The sequence below is a fragment of the Protopterus annectens genome, chromosome 13.part0 (genome assembly GCF_019279795.1).
Source record: "Protopterus annectens isolate FY-2018-M chromosome 13.part0, PAN1.0, whole genome shotgun sequence".
NCBI lineage: Eukaryota > Metazoa > Chordata > Ceratodontiformes > Protopteridae > Protopterus > Protopterus annectens.
This window is the reverse complement of record NC_056747.1, coordinates 1,020,203,125-1,020,217,280: the sequence shown is the minus strand read 5'-3', so window position 1 is coordinate 1,020,217,280 and position 14,156 is coordinate 1,020,203,125. Positions and strand designations below refer to the sequence as shown.

The following is a 14,156-nucleotide window of genomic DNA, read 5'->3' as shown; positions in this document are numbered from 1 at the left end:
CATAGCTTAGAGTTAGCTCTTTCTTTACTCTTGTCGTGATAGTCCTCTTCCCACCCACACTCCTTTTCTTCTGTCTTTTTTTTCTTGTGTGAGTGAGTGCTGATTATGGCTGAGAAAACTTCTGGTTTCAAGTGATGCTGTTCATGTGGTCGAAGATGCCTTACTTGCATGAGGAGTGTCTTTACTGTTTTGGATCAGCCCACCTGGAGGTTGAATGTGACATTTGTGCCGTATTCAACCCCAAGGCTCTTAATGGAGCTCCACAACAAATTGCTTCTCAAGGGCTTGGCTCAGGGTGGTCCCCTGCCATCAGAATTTCCCACCAAGCCCTCTCAGGATTCCGAAAAGAGATCTCCTTTGCCTTCCAAAGGGCCTCCTTCAATCTTGGAAAAAGTGAGGCTCTTGGATCGCAGATCCCCAGATCCGAGTCCAGCCTCTGTGGCTTCAGATCCGGGCTCTTCCTCTCTGAGAGCCTTAGATCAGCCCCTCTGTTCTGGGGTCTCGGCAACTCGGGGGCACTCTGATCCAGTTTGGCGTAAGCCCTCTCAGATCTGATTCCATAGTCGGATCTGTCCGGCGCACCATCCAAGTTGTCGGATCCTGCCAGACCGTCTGATCAGAGTGCATTGTCTGAGCCAATAGTCATAGACAGCTTCCCTCCAGATCCTCCAGAAAATCAAATCCGAGACATTGGAGCTGGTCCCTTTCATGGGACCACAGATCTATCAGATCCAAAGCAGGATCCCCAGCTAGGTTGGGCCATTCATCTTCATCCTGCAGATCCTCCAAAAGTCTGTTACTTTCAGATATGAATAGGATGATGATGAGCTTCCTCAAGGCCCAAATTGAGTTGGGTTTGTCTTCCCCAGCCCAGATGGCCAAGGGATCTTTCCCCACCCATAGAATTCCACTGCCCTCTTCTGATCCGTCCAGTTTTGGAGCATCAGGACCAGAGCATTTAAAGGGAGAGGCTTTTGGTGTCTGGGATACCTCCCTTCTCGACTGTCACAGTCCCTTGCCCGGCTGTGTTGTGCTGCCTTCGGAATAAGCTGTGCTTTGTCATTGTGAGGCTGGTCCGGGTTCTCTGGGGGTGGGTTTGGATCCTGAATTTTCGGACTGATGTCCTTCAAGGATGCATCTGCAGTCCTTACAAATGGGTTGTCCTGTCGTCAGGCAGCCCTTCGGTCGGCCGGATTCCAAAGTCTGGGTCTGGCCTCGGCTGGTGTCGCACTTCACCCGACGTCATAGCGGCAGTTCTTCGGGTATAAAGGCGTCAGCCGACGCCATTTTCCTCAGTCTTTCTTGCCGCGTGGCGCCCGAAGCAGAAGCTGTTCGCAAGTGCCGGTCGGTCAGAACCAGAGATTACTACTACAAGTACCGAAGACTTCTAAAAAGCTAAGTACCCCATTGGGGACTCTTTCTTGCCTCAGCCAATGTCAGAAAAAGTGAATAACTGTTTAAATTGTGGGAAACAAATACCTCATAAAGATTTCCACTCTTACTGCTTACCTTGCTTAGGCCCAGACCACGCGTAGCAGCTTGTCTAGCCTGTGCTTCTTTCAACCGACGAACGCTTAGACGTCGGTCGGAATTTGCTGAAGAGTTTTTCGGCTCCGCTTTTGCTTACATTATGCTGTCGGATACTCCGACTACGCAAATTTCTAAAAAACGCAAGGAAAAGGACCGACACTCGCGGTCCACGGTTTCGGCCGAAACCGCGGTTAAGCCCACCACGAGTGTCTCGGTTTCGGCTGAAAGAGTCCATGGTTCTTCCTTCGGCCGAAAGCTTTCCACTTACAGAGGCCTCATCCAGCTTGGCTGTATCTGCTACTGAAATCCCACCTGCTCTTGCAGGTTCACAGGATTTATCCGATACTATCCCTTTGGATATTTCTACCCCTGCACGTGGAGCTGCTAGGCCTCCTGCATCCATGTCGATTAAGGCCTTTGCCAGGGCTAAAGCAGCAAAAACTACCAAAACTGTGCCTGCTAAGACCCCCTCTCACAGGCCCAGTTCTAGTTCACAAATGTTTAGTCTAGCAGAGGATCTCATTTCTTTGATCCGGGGATGCCAACCTCATCCAGACAGGGCCTCTCACCCTCCTCCAGAGAAGAGGACTAGAGTAGAGCCCCCTGAGCCAGTTTCTTCAGATGGCTCCTCTGATGAATCAGATAATTCAAACCCTCCAGAGGCCCCTTTTTCTCCTTATGAGGACTCTGATGCAGAAGAGTCCATTCCTTCTGCCTCTCCGCCTGAGGAATTTTCTTTTGGGGAAACCTTGCATGCTATGAGGGAACAATTTCAATGGCAGGGCCAGGATTTTTCAGACTCTAGGAAAAGGCTTAGAACCTTTTTGCATTTGCCACAGCATAGGCCTTTAGCCATTCCTCCAGTACTTACTGTTGTGGATGATGCTTTTAATGATGCTTGTACTGCTCCTGATTCTCTCCCTCCGGCCCCTGCTAAGCCCGATAGGTACTACACATTATCATTTGTATAAGGCCCCTTTTGCAGATCCCGAAACTATCTCCCAGGGACCCAAGGCTGTAGCAGCTACCTCTACCAAAAACCTCCCTCTGAAAGGGAATCTAGGGCCTTAGAGAGATGGGGTAAAAAAGTTTACACTTCTGCTACTCTTTCAGCTAGGGCCTTGAACTGTCAATTCCACATGATTCAGTATCAGGAATTTATGTTAGACCAGTTAACTAAAAAACTGTCCTCGGATGAACCATTAGACAAAAAATCTGTACAGGAAATGGTACATAACATTCAGCAGGTCAGTAATCATTCCTTAAAATGCGGCTATGATGCACTGGAGGCTTCAGCCATGACTGGCACAGTGATCAGAAGACATGCATGGTTAAAAGAACAGTCCTTACCAGACCATGTTAAATCAAAGCTCCTAGATGCTCCCATGGATAAGCTTAATTTGTTTGGCTCCCCTGCACAGCAGGTGCTGAAGAAGGTGGAAGATAAAGCAAAATCTGTCCAGACAGTCAAGGATTTCTTGCAGGTCCAGCCTCCAAGGTTTAGCAGGAACTGGCCTTCCAAGAATTGGTCCTTTCCAGACACCTCCAGAGCTCCGAGAGGCAGGAATAGACTCTCAAGAGGCAGGGGTCAATCCAGAGGTGCCTACAGGGGACGTCAGTGGCAGGCTAACAACCAGCGAGGTACAGCCACAGATCCAGCCACCACCACTTCCACAGGACAATCACAGTGACTTGGCTCTGGCACCACCTACCAGGGAACAACTAGAGGCACCCTTAGGCGGGAAGCTAGCCTTATTTTCAGTAAACTGGCATTACATCACAGGAGACAAATGGATTTTACAGACAATAGACCAAGGTTACAGGTTTCACTTCCATACTGTACCGAGGAAGAGAGGAATGCCAAACCTACCTCCAAATCAGAAGACAGAAGCTCTAGAACAAATAACTCACTAAGGATGAGAGCTGTAGAAAGGGTACCATCTATGGAACAAGGGCAAGGATTTTATTCCAGACTCTTCCTGGTACCAAGAAAAGAAAACCAATGGAGGCCTATTCTCGACCTGTCCGCTTTAAACACATACCTCATTGTTCCAAAATTCAAAATGCTGACACTACAGCAGCTTCTTCCCATGCTGGGCAAGGAGTCTTGGCTGGTAACTCTAGATCTCAAGGAGGCATACCTGCACGTCCCCATACGACCAAATTGCAGAAGATACCTCAGATTTCTTGCAGGATCAGAGCATTATCAATTCTCAGCATTGCCCTTTGGCTTATCTACTGCGCCCAGAGTATTCACGAAATGCCTGGCATCAGTAATTGCTCATTGCAGGCTTCAGGGAATTCAAATTTACCCTTACCTGGACGACTGCCTGTTACAAGCGGACAACAAAAACAAATTAACAAAAGATTTGCAAAGGGTCATTCATCTACTACAAGCCCTGGGATACACAGTCAATATAAAAATGTCAAGGCTGATACCATCCCAAAGGATAACCTTCTTGGGTGCAGATCTGGACACATCAAAACAAATGGCATTCCTGACAGTAGAAAAACAGGAGCAACTCCCTTTCTACTTCATGGCATTAACAAAGCAGAACCAGCTAACAGCAAGAAAAGTCTTGCAAGCTCTCGGTTACATGGCATCCTGCATAATATTGATTCCACATGCCAGACTACATATGAGAAAGTTACAGTGGTACCTAAGGAATTTATGGTCTCAGCACAAGCACAGCCTAGAAACCCAAATTCCAATAATTCTATGCCTGAAGCAAGAATTCCAATGGTGGGCTCAGGCCTGTCAATCAAACAAGGGACTGCCCTTCCACAGCACTCAACCAAGCCAAACCATCACAACAGACGCCTCAGACCTCGGTTGGGGGGCACACATGCTGGACAAGTGCATACAAGGCTTATGGACTCAAGACCAGCTGCACCTACACATAAATCAAAAGGAAATGCTGGCAGTAAAACTGGCAATTCAGGCATTCAGACCATTTCTTCGACAGGGTCAACTGCTGATAAGGACGGACAACACCACAGTTATGTGGTACATCAACAAACAGGGAGGCACACATTCGTACCCTCTATGCCGGATGGCAATGGACCTCTGAAATGTGGCACTGAGCTTCAACATTCACTTACAAGCAATTTTTGTGCCAGGAAAAGAAAATATACTAGCAGACATCCTAAGCAGAACTACCACGGATGCCCACGAATGGATGCTGCATCCGGACATCTTCAAAACCATTACAGGGAAATGGGGACTACCAGAAATAGACTTATTTGCATCCCCACACAATCACCAACTGAAAAAATTCTGCACATGGACGTACCACCCACTTGCTTGGAAAGTGGACTCCCTATCTTTCATTTGGAAAAACCTGACAGCATATGCATTCCCACCTCTTCCTTTGATGCACAAGGTGCTATTGAAGATCAAAGAAGACCGTCCAAGGATCATCCTGATAGCTCCAGACTGGCCAAGGCAACATTGGTACCCATTACTGAGGAGTATGTCTCGGGAACAAATATGGCCTCTGCCCCTAGTTCCCTTGCTGTTAACACAGAACAACTTCAAAACCCTGCATCCAAACCTGAAAACACTACAGCTGGCTGCCTGGAACATTGCATAAGACCAAATAACCCAGATTTATCTCAAAGAGTTAGACATTATCTTGGAGGCTCGCAGACCCTCAACAAGAAAAAATTATTCAGCAAAATGGAAGAGATATCTCATTTGGAGTACTGCAAAAGGAGAGAATGTGTCACTGGTAAACATAGCTAACATCCTGGAATACTTGGCAGAGCTCTTCCACAACGGCCTGTCCTATTCTTCCATTAAGATTCATGCACCAGCTATTTCAGCAGAATACAACTTGGATCCTCCAGTCTTCTCACATCCTCTGCTCAGGCAGTTTCTGAGAGGAATTAAAAATGTAAAACCACCTAGGAAGCCACCATTGCCAGCATGGGACTTGAACTTTGTGCTAGAAAAGTTGACACTCCCTCCTTTCGAACCAGCAGCAACAGCAGAATTACAATACTTATCATGGAAAACTGCTTTCCTGCTTGCAATCACTTCAGCAAGAAGGGTATCTGAGCTACAGGCATTAATAGCAGTACAGCCCTTCCTGATCTTCCATCAAGATAGAGTGTCCATGAGAACTAATCCTACTTTTATGCCAAAGGTGGTCTCCAGGGTATCTTTAAATCAAGCTATCCACCTACCTACATTCTTCCCCAACCCACAGAACAGGGGAGAAAGACTGTTGCATACCTTGGATGTACATAGGCAATTACGTTACTACCTGGACAGGACCAAGAGCAATAGAAAAACTGACCAGCTACTGGTAGCATATGCAACAGGAATGGAAGGAAAAGCAATTTCAAAACAAACAATCTCTAAGTGGATAGGAAATTGCATTAGATTTTGTTACTCCTACCATGGGAAGAAAACTCCAGAAAACATCAGGCCTCACTCTACAAGGGCTACAGCCACTACCACAGCTTTTCTACAAGGAGTGGCTACCAGAGACATTTTAGAGGCTGCTACTTGGAGCTCCGTGCATACATTTGCCAAGCATTATAATTTACCTTTATACTCCAGATCCCGAGCAGGTTTTGCCACTGCTGTTTTGCAAGGGATCTTAACTACACCATAATCTTATTTCTCCTCCTCCCCCAGTTTGGCTATGGTATTCTACCCATTTGTAAGGACTGCAGATGCATCCTTGAAGGACATAGTACAGTTTTGTACCTACCATAAATGTAGATGTCCGATAGGCATGCATCTGCAGTCAGGATTACCCACCCTCCTTCCCCTCTGTGGTACTCCTAGGGTATTTGCCCATCTTGTAGCTAGCTGGGGGAATCTATTATGGTGTATTTGTTTGTATATATGTACATACATGCTTATTTTTTGTTTGCTCTCTTCTATTTGGAACCATTTGCATTTATCCAAATTTAGCCTTCCTAGAGGGCACCTGGCATCTGGGGCAAGAAACACTGAGGAAAATGGCGTCGGCTGATGCCTTTATACCCGAAGAACTGCCGCTATGACGTCGGGTGAAGTGCGACACCAGCCGAGGCCAGACCCAGACTTTGGAATCCGGCCGACCGAAGGGCTGCCTGACGACAGGACAACCCATTTGTAAGGACTGCAGATGCATGCCTATCGGACATCTACATTTATGGTAGGTACAAAACTGTACTTTCCCTTCCCCTGGGGTTTTTGGTACTCGACAGCTCAGTGCCTATATATTCTGGGGGGTTCTGGACTGCGTCGGGGTCCCTTCTCCCTTCCTGGGTGGCTGCAGCCATGGGAGAGGAGATGGGAGAGTCGTCCAGTCCATCGGCCTTCCTGGTGGTAGAGAGGACCTTCTCCAGCTTGGCAGTCACTTCTCATTTATCTTTAGGTCCTCTCCAGCTCCTTTCTGCTTTGAGTGGTAAGGCCTTATTCTTCCAGGGTCAGAGCTCCCATGATTGTCTTCAGATGGACACTGCCCCACTCGGGGTTCCTGTCTCTTCTGAGTCATCCCCAGAGCCCACCATGGAGGAACCCTACCTTGGAAGAGAATGTGTAAGAGGAGGCACCTGGATACTCTTAGAGAGCCTCTCAATGAGGACATGGATTTCAAGGAGAGAGACTGGTCCTCTATGCTGCCCTCTGAGGAAGTGTCCTTTGGGGACATCCTTGAAATTCTCAAGCAAAGAGGCGGTTGGTCTTCTCCCACCCTGTCTTTGGAGGAGTCCGTGTTTCTGAAGGCCTTCATGACCAGCCCATCTTCTACCCGAGTGCCCCCTTCTGTTGACGAGTTTGTGGATCTCATCACCAGCAAGGCTTGGAGGGAGCCGGACACCGTAGACCCAGTACCCAAAAAGGTGAACAAATTCCTCCGTCCCCACAATAAGGCTTTTTGGAGTAAAGGGGTCTCCCCGTTCATGCTATTGTGGTGGCCGCTGCTACTAAGAACAAGCTAGTGTAGCAGAGCTCCTTGGTCCATCCCCTGAGTAGAGAGTCTTGGTTGATTGACCGATTTGGAAAGTGTATGTTTGCCTCAGGTTTGCCGCCTCACAGCAAGAGGTCTTAAGAGTCTTCTCCCAGCGCTAAATCGAAATCATCTAAGTCTAAAAAGAGATCTCCAGCTCCATCAGTTTCATCGGAGCCTCCGGAGAAAGTCACATAAATTGCATCGACCTCCTCGGCTCCACTGTCCTCGGGGCCGCAGGAAGTGTCGGTGGTGATGGAACCGGCATCGGCTCCGGTTATATTGGAACCTCTTCGGAGCCGATCGCCCAGTCTCAGACCAGCTTCTCCTGAGAGGAGATCTCGATCTCCCTCCCTGTCCTCGAAATCCTCCACAACTCTTTCGTATATGGATGTTGATAGGGTGTTCCAGAGGCTTCTCCAGTCACCAGTTTTGGCGAAATTGTTTTCGGCTCCGGCCCAGTCGGCTCCGGAGCCCGTCACGACCCCCTGCTTCGACCATTCCTCCTCCGAGCGCATCTCTGTCTTCGGAGCCGGATTGTTCCACGCCATGTGATGTTGCTAGTCTGGTTCCGATGGCCCCTCCGGCTCCATCGGTGCCGACATCGGCTCCGACCCCTTGGGCTCCATCCTTGGGGATCGGGACTCGAGATTCTTCAGTCGGGCCCAACGGGGACATCTCGGGACATATTTCGTTTCAGAGCCTCCCTCTCGGTGCTTCGGCTCGGGGAATTCCGACTCCTGCCGTGGTGTCGGAGGCGGGCCGGTCCTCGGACTCTGGGGGACCAGCCTTTCAGGCCATGCGGACTGTGCTGGCCAGATCGTCAGCTACATCAGGCGGATCGGTCACTTTGTCCCCTACCACTCCGTAGAGAGCCTCTGACCATCACCTATCCAGGGACAGCAGAGTACCAAGGCCTAGGGATACTCCCACGAGTGGTCCCCAACTTTCTGAGGGCCCTTCAGAGTTCGTGCCTGAGGAGCCCCCTAGAAAGAAGACATGCAAGAGGAAGCACATAGACTTCCAGGATGAGTCCCTCACTTCTGATACTGACCTCAAGGAATCGGAGGGGTCCCCCAAGTCATCCTCCGATGATGATTCCTTCTCCAACATCCTGGAGATACTGAAGCAAAGAGGTGACTGGCCGTCCAAAACCCCTTCCAAGGTGGAGTCTGTCTTCCTTAAGGCCTTTGGTGCTTAGTCCTCTGCCTCCTGGGTGTCCCCACCCTTCGATGAGCTACTTGATTTAATTTGTCGAAGGATGTGGGAAAACCCTGATTCTGTGGAGCACCGTACACAGGCGCCCCAACAAGTTTCTTTCTGCTCCCCAGGGTAAGGGGCTCTTATCCAAAGGAGTCCCTGTAAATGCCATGGTGATGGCGGCCACTCAGAAGGAAGTAGCAGAGACCTCTTCCTCCGTCCATACTCCTAACAAGGAGTCTAGGACCATGGAACGGTACGGGAAGCGTACCCTCTCGTCAGCAACCTTTACCTTACAGTCGCTGAATTATCTGTCTCATTTCACTCGGCTCCAGAGAGATCTCCTCAAAGAGTTAGGAGATACTCTTGTGGGTAACGTCCCTGAGGCGGTGGCCCAGACGGTTAACACCCAGGTGTCTACCCTCAACTCCATTGTCAACTCCATGCAGCTCATTTCGTATGCAGCCGAGGGAGTGAGTAGGGCAGCAAGTTCAGGAGTCGCCCTTAGGAGGCAAGCCTGGCTGCGCCTGTGTCACTTTGCAGAGGCCTTCAAGTCTTCCTTCACTGACTCCCCCTTTGACGGTTCTTCCTTGTTTGGAACCAAAGTGAAAGACACTCTCACCAGGTGCAAGCAAGAGGGAAAGACCCTGTCTGCCGTAGGGGTCTGTTTTTCCCTTCCTTCTAGGCCTTACCCCACGGCCCAGTGGGGTGGGAAGATGTGGTTCAAGAAATCACAGAAGTTTTTTCCTGCTGCACAAGGCGAGTCCCCCTCCAGAGGCAGGGGAGGGGGAGGTTATTCAGGGAGACGCCACCCTAGAGGCAGAGGGGGCCCCTGCAATTCAGAAGACCGCGATTCCTTTCGCGGCTCTCCCTACTCTCGTTCCTGAGGGTGTGCCCGGCTGTGCTTATCCGGAGCCAGTCGGGTTGAATTTCTTTATATCCGGAAGCCTGGAAAAGCATCACCCAGGACCGATGGGTATTACGAATAATTTCCGGAGGTTACCTCATTCCGTTCATATCAGACCCCCCATCAATCAAAAATATCCCAAACGTTCCACCCACTCAAAGGGATCAAGCAGCCTTAGAGGTTTCAAAGCTGCTAGAAAAAGGAGCCATCCAGAGTGTCCCCTCAGACAAGATCGGATTAGGGACTTACTCAAAATTCTTTTTGGTGCCGAAAAGAACAGGGGACCTGAGACCCATATTAGATTTCAGCCAACTAAACAACTATGTACAGAAGTCCAAGTTCCATATGGTCACACTGCAATCGATTCTTCCATTGTTGGGAGAAGAGGTATGGATGTGCTCCATTGACCTCAAGGATGCTTACTACCATGTAAAGATGGGCAGGACATCCAGGAGTCACCTACGCTTCCGGCTGGGAGCCAGTCATTTTCAATTTCGAGCACTGCCCTTTGGTCTCACCACAGCCCCCAGGGTATTCACCAAGTGTATGGCAGTGGTGACGGCTCACGTGAGATGTCAAGGATTCCAGGTGTTTCCGTATCTGGACGACTGGCTTCTTACCGCCCCCACCAGGCATCAACTGATCCAAACCAGGGACGCTACCATCACTCTTTGTCAACAGTTGGGCATAACATTAAATTGGGAAAAATCTGCCTTGTTGCCCTCGCAGCGTGTCACCTTTATAGGCTCAGAGTTAGACACCATTCGAATGCGAGCATTTTTACCGCTGGAGAGGATCAGAATCCTACAACAGCAAATACACACCCTGATGCCCATCAGGAAAGTAAAGGCAAGATGGGTTCTCCAACTTCTGGGTACCATGGCAGCAACAATCATGTTGGTCCCTCTAGCGAGATTGCACATGAGACTTCTCCAATGGCTTCCCTTTGTTCAATGGTCTTTCCAAAAATTTCCACTTTCTCACCCCATTTTACTCATGGACAGATGCAAACAAGACCTCAGTTGGTGGCTTTGCACCAATAATTTGGACGGGGGAAGACTTTGTTCCACCCATTCCGGTTGCCACAGTGACCATGGACGCCTCCCAGATTGGGGGGGGGGGGCATTATCTTGGCAGGACAGTCCAAGGCACGTGGCAAGATCACGAGATACATCTGCATATCAACGTCCTAGAGATGAGAGCGGTGCTACTTGCGTTGCAGGCACTTCAGAGTTTTCTACCTCTAGGGACAATTGCAATACACTCAGACAACATGTCGGGTAGTGTGATATCTAAACAAGCAAGGGGGAACCAGGTCTTGCCCCCTGTGCAGAGAGGCCATGCGAGTGTGGCAGTGGGCAGTAAGTTCCCAACGTTTTCTGGTGGCAACGCACATTCCGGGGAAGTCCACCGTGATTGCGGACAGGCTAAGCAGAGCTATTCTGATGCCTTACGAGTGGTCCCTGAATCGTCTAGTTGCAGAACGAATCTTCAGCAAATGGGGTCAACCTTGCTGCAACCTTTTTGCCAGCCCACTCAATGCCAAATGCAGCAACTACTTCACGCTGATCCCCTCACAGGGGGAGTCACCCAGGGACGCTCTGGTCCACGATTGGCCCTCCAGTATGCTTTATGCTTTCCCTCCGTTTCCGTTGCTGTCAAGGGTAATTCAGAAAGCGCAATCCTTGGGAAGCACTATAATTCTGATTGCTCCACACTGGCCTCGTCCAGTCTGGTTCCCTTTTCTTCAACCATACATTGTGGACACTCCTTGGATTCTGGACCCTCAACCAGATTTACTGACACACATGTCGGGACAGTTCCACCCCTCTCTGATGACCCTCTGGCTGACAGCCTGGCTGCTCCACCTCCGTCATTAGTCAGGCTTCATGAATTTTCACCGGAAGTGGTTCACATCCTATCTTCCTCTCATAAGCCATCTACTAGGAAGAGTTATTCCAGCAAATGGAAGAGGTTTTCTATTTGGGTGTATACCCAAGCATTGATCCGTACACAGCTCCAATTGCTTCAGTCCTGGAGTTTTTGTCTATGCTCTTCCATCAGGATTCTGCATCAGCTACCATCAAAGTTCATTTGGCTGCGATCTCTAATTTTCATGAGGCTAATGAGCCAAGTCTTATGGCTCATAGACTCTGCAAGGCTTTCCTGAAGGGTACTCTGTTACTCTGTCCCCCGGTCTCCGAACCTGTCATGCCCTGGGATCTCAATTTTGTCCTACAAGCCGTTACTTCACCACCTTTCGAGCCTGCAGCTACCTGTGAATTGAAGTTCTTGACATGGAAAACAGCCTTCTTAATAGCAATCACCTCAGCAAGGCGAGTTTCAGAAATTCAAGCCCTCTCTATTAAACCCCCATACTTAATCTTGAATAAGGACAGGGTTTCTCTTAGACCAAACCCTTTCTTTCTTCCTAAAGTGGCTTCCGTGTCTAATCTTAATCAATCCATTGAGTTGCCTGTATTCTTTCCGCAATTTTCAAACAAGGCAGAATTTAAATTCCATCAATTGGATATACGTAGACAGTTGTGCTTCTATTTGCACCGAACAAAAGATATCCGGAAATCAGATCAACTATTTGTCTCCTTTGCGGATAACAAAATTGGGTCCCCGGTTTCCAAGGTCATCATATCCAGATGGATATCTAATTGCATCTCGCTCGCCTACCAGGTGGGAGGAAAAGATCTGCCATTTCCAATCAAGGCTCATTCTACTTGGGTTGTTTTGACATCTACAGCCTATCAGGCCAGGTTGTCAATGGATGATATATGTGCTGCAGCTACTTGGGCTTCTCACACATTTGTTTCTCATTACAAATTGGACGTGGTTTCTAGGGGCAGGTCATCCTTCGGCTCCACAGTACTCAGGAGTATTTTCCGATGAGCCACCCAGGGTGTAGGTGCTAGGGAAGCTGTCCCACGGGTAAGAATGTAGGCGAGATGGGACTACATAACATCAGGAAGTTATGTACTCACCATAACGTTAGACGTATGTAGTCCATCTCACCTCACATTCTTACTTACCTGCCCGTCTTCCCCCTTCCTGGAGGATCTGGAGGTTAGGGGTTTGTTATATACAGATGCTCATCGTGTTTCACTGTTGCAGTCATTACACTTGGGTTATCCTTCTGGCAGGCGACCCGCAGTCGGCCCGAGTTCCAAAGTCATGGTCCGGCGTCGGTTACTGTCGCCTCTTCCCTGACGTCAGTGCACCAGGGGTATAAAAGCTGCAACCGATGCCATTTTCTCCGTCTTTCTTGCCGCGTGGTGCCCGAAGCAAAAGCAGTTCGCAAGTGCCGGTCGGCCGACTCCTGAGATTTTCAAAATTGAGTTTCAGAACTGAAGTCTTCAATAAAGCTAAGTACCTTGTTGGGGAAACTTTTTCTTGCTCCAGACCAATGTCAGTAAAAGTTAATAATTGTATTTCTTGTGGGAAGCAAATACCTCGTAAGGATTTTCACTCTTACTGCATTCCTTGCCTAGCCCCTGACCACGACGTTACTAGTTGTCGGTTTTGTGCTAGATTCAATAAACGTACTATTAAACGTCTGTTTGATTTTGCTTTACATTATTTTGGACGAAGATTTAATTATATAATGCCGTCGGAACAACAGACGACCGGAATGTATAAAAAACGCAAAGACAAAGAAAAAGACAGGCATCCGAGGTCCAAATCCGATGACGAAGCCTCTCCTAGGCCAGTCGCCAGTTCTCAGTGAGGTGCTTTCGCAGCCCCTGACACCCGCTACCTCAGAGCCACAGGCCCTAACCGACAACCACATGGCGACAACGAGGCCTGTGGAAACTCAAAGTATTGGGCCTACAGAAACTATACCCTCAGATGGGTCCGGAGCCGCTGAGCAGGCATCGGCTTCTGAGGGTGTTTTCAGACCTTCACAGCTTACAGTTAAGGCTACTACGGCAGCAAAGGCAAAGTCAAAAACACCATTAAAGACAAGGAAACAAGTGCAGCATTCTCCAGAACAGTCAGCCATGCCAAAGAAACAGATGCTTAAAATGGCCGAAGACCTTATTACTTTAATCAGGGGTTCCCCACCAGCACTGGTACCCAATCCTAAAAACTTTGTCTCAAGGCCCACCTTGGCCTCTACCTCAAATCACTCATCTTCAGACACAGCAAAACAATCAGATTCTGCACAGTCAACTCAGAACCTTAAACCTGGCAGCATGGCAGATAACGTAGCCACTCAGACTGCACCTCTCTCTAAAGCTGTTCTGGATGTAATTTTGGAAGCCAGGAGGCCCAGCACTAGGAAATCTTATGCAGAAAAATGGAAGAGATTCTGTGCTTGGAACCAGGCACAAGGGCTCGAACCACTGGTCCCTAATATACCTCAGATTTTGCAATACCTGACTGAGATGTTGGACAAAGGCCTATCCTTTTCATCTATTAAAATCCATGCCTCTGCCATTTCAGCTCATTACAGTACGGATCCTCTTATTTTTTCACATCCTCTACTATGACAGTACCTCAGAGGGGCAAAGAATATTAGACCACCTAGAAGAGCACCAGTACCTACTTGGGACCACTGA

At 48.8% G+C, this 14,156-nt stretch overlaps 1 protein-coding gene across 1 annotated transcript in view; it reads left to right on the top strand.

Moving 5' to 3' along the window:
- CASC3 (CASC3 exon junction complex subunit) overlaps positions 1-14,156 on the top strand; it is a 1,214,789-nt gene that overhangs the window by 211,081 nt on the left and 989,552 nt on the right. The window lies entirely within an intron of this gene.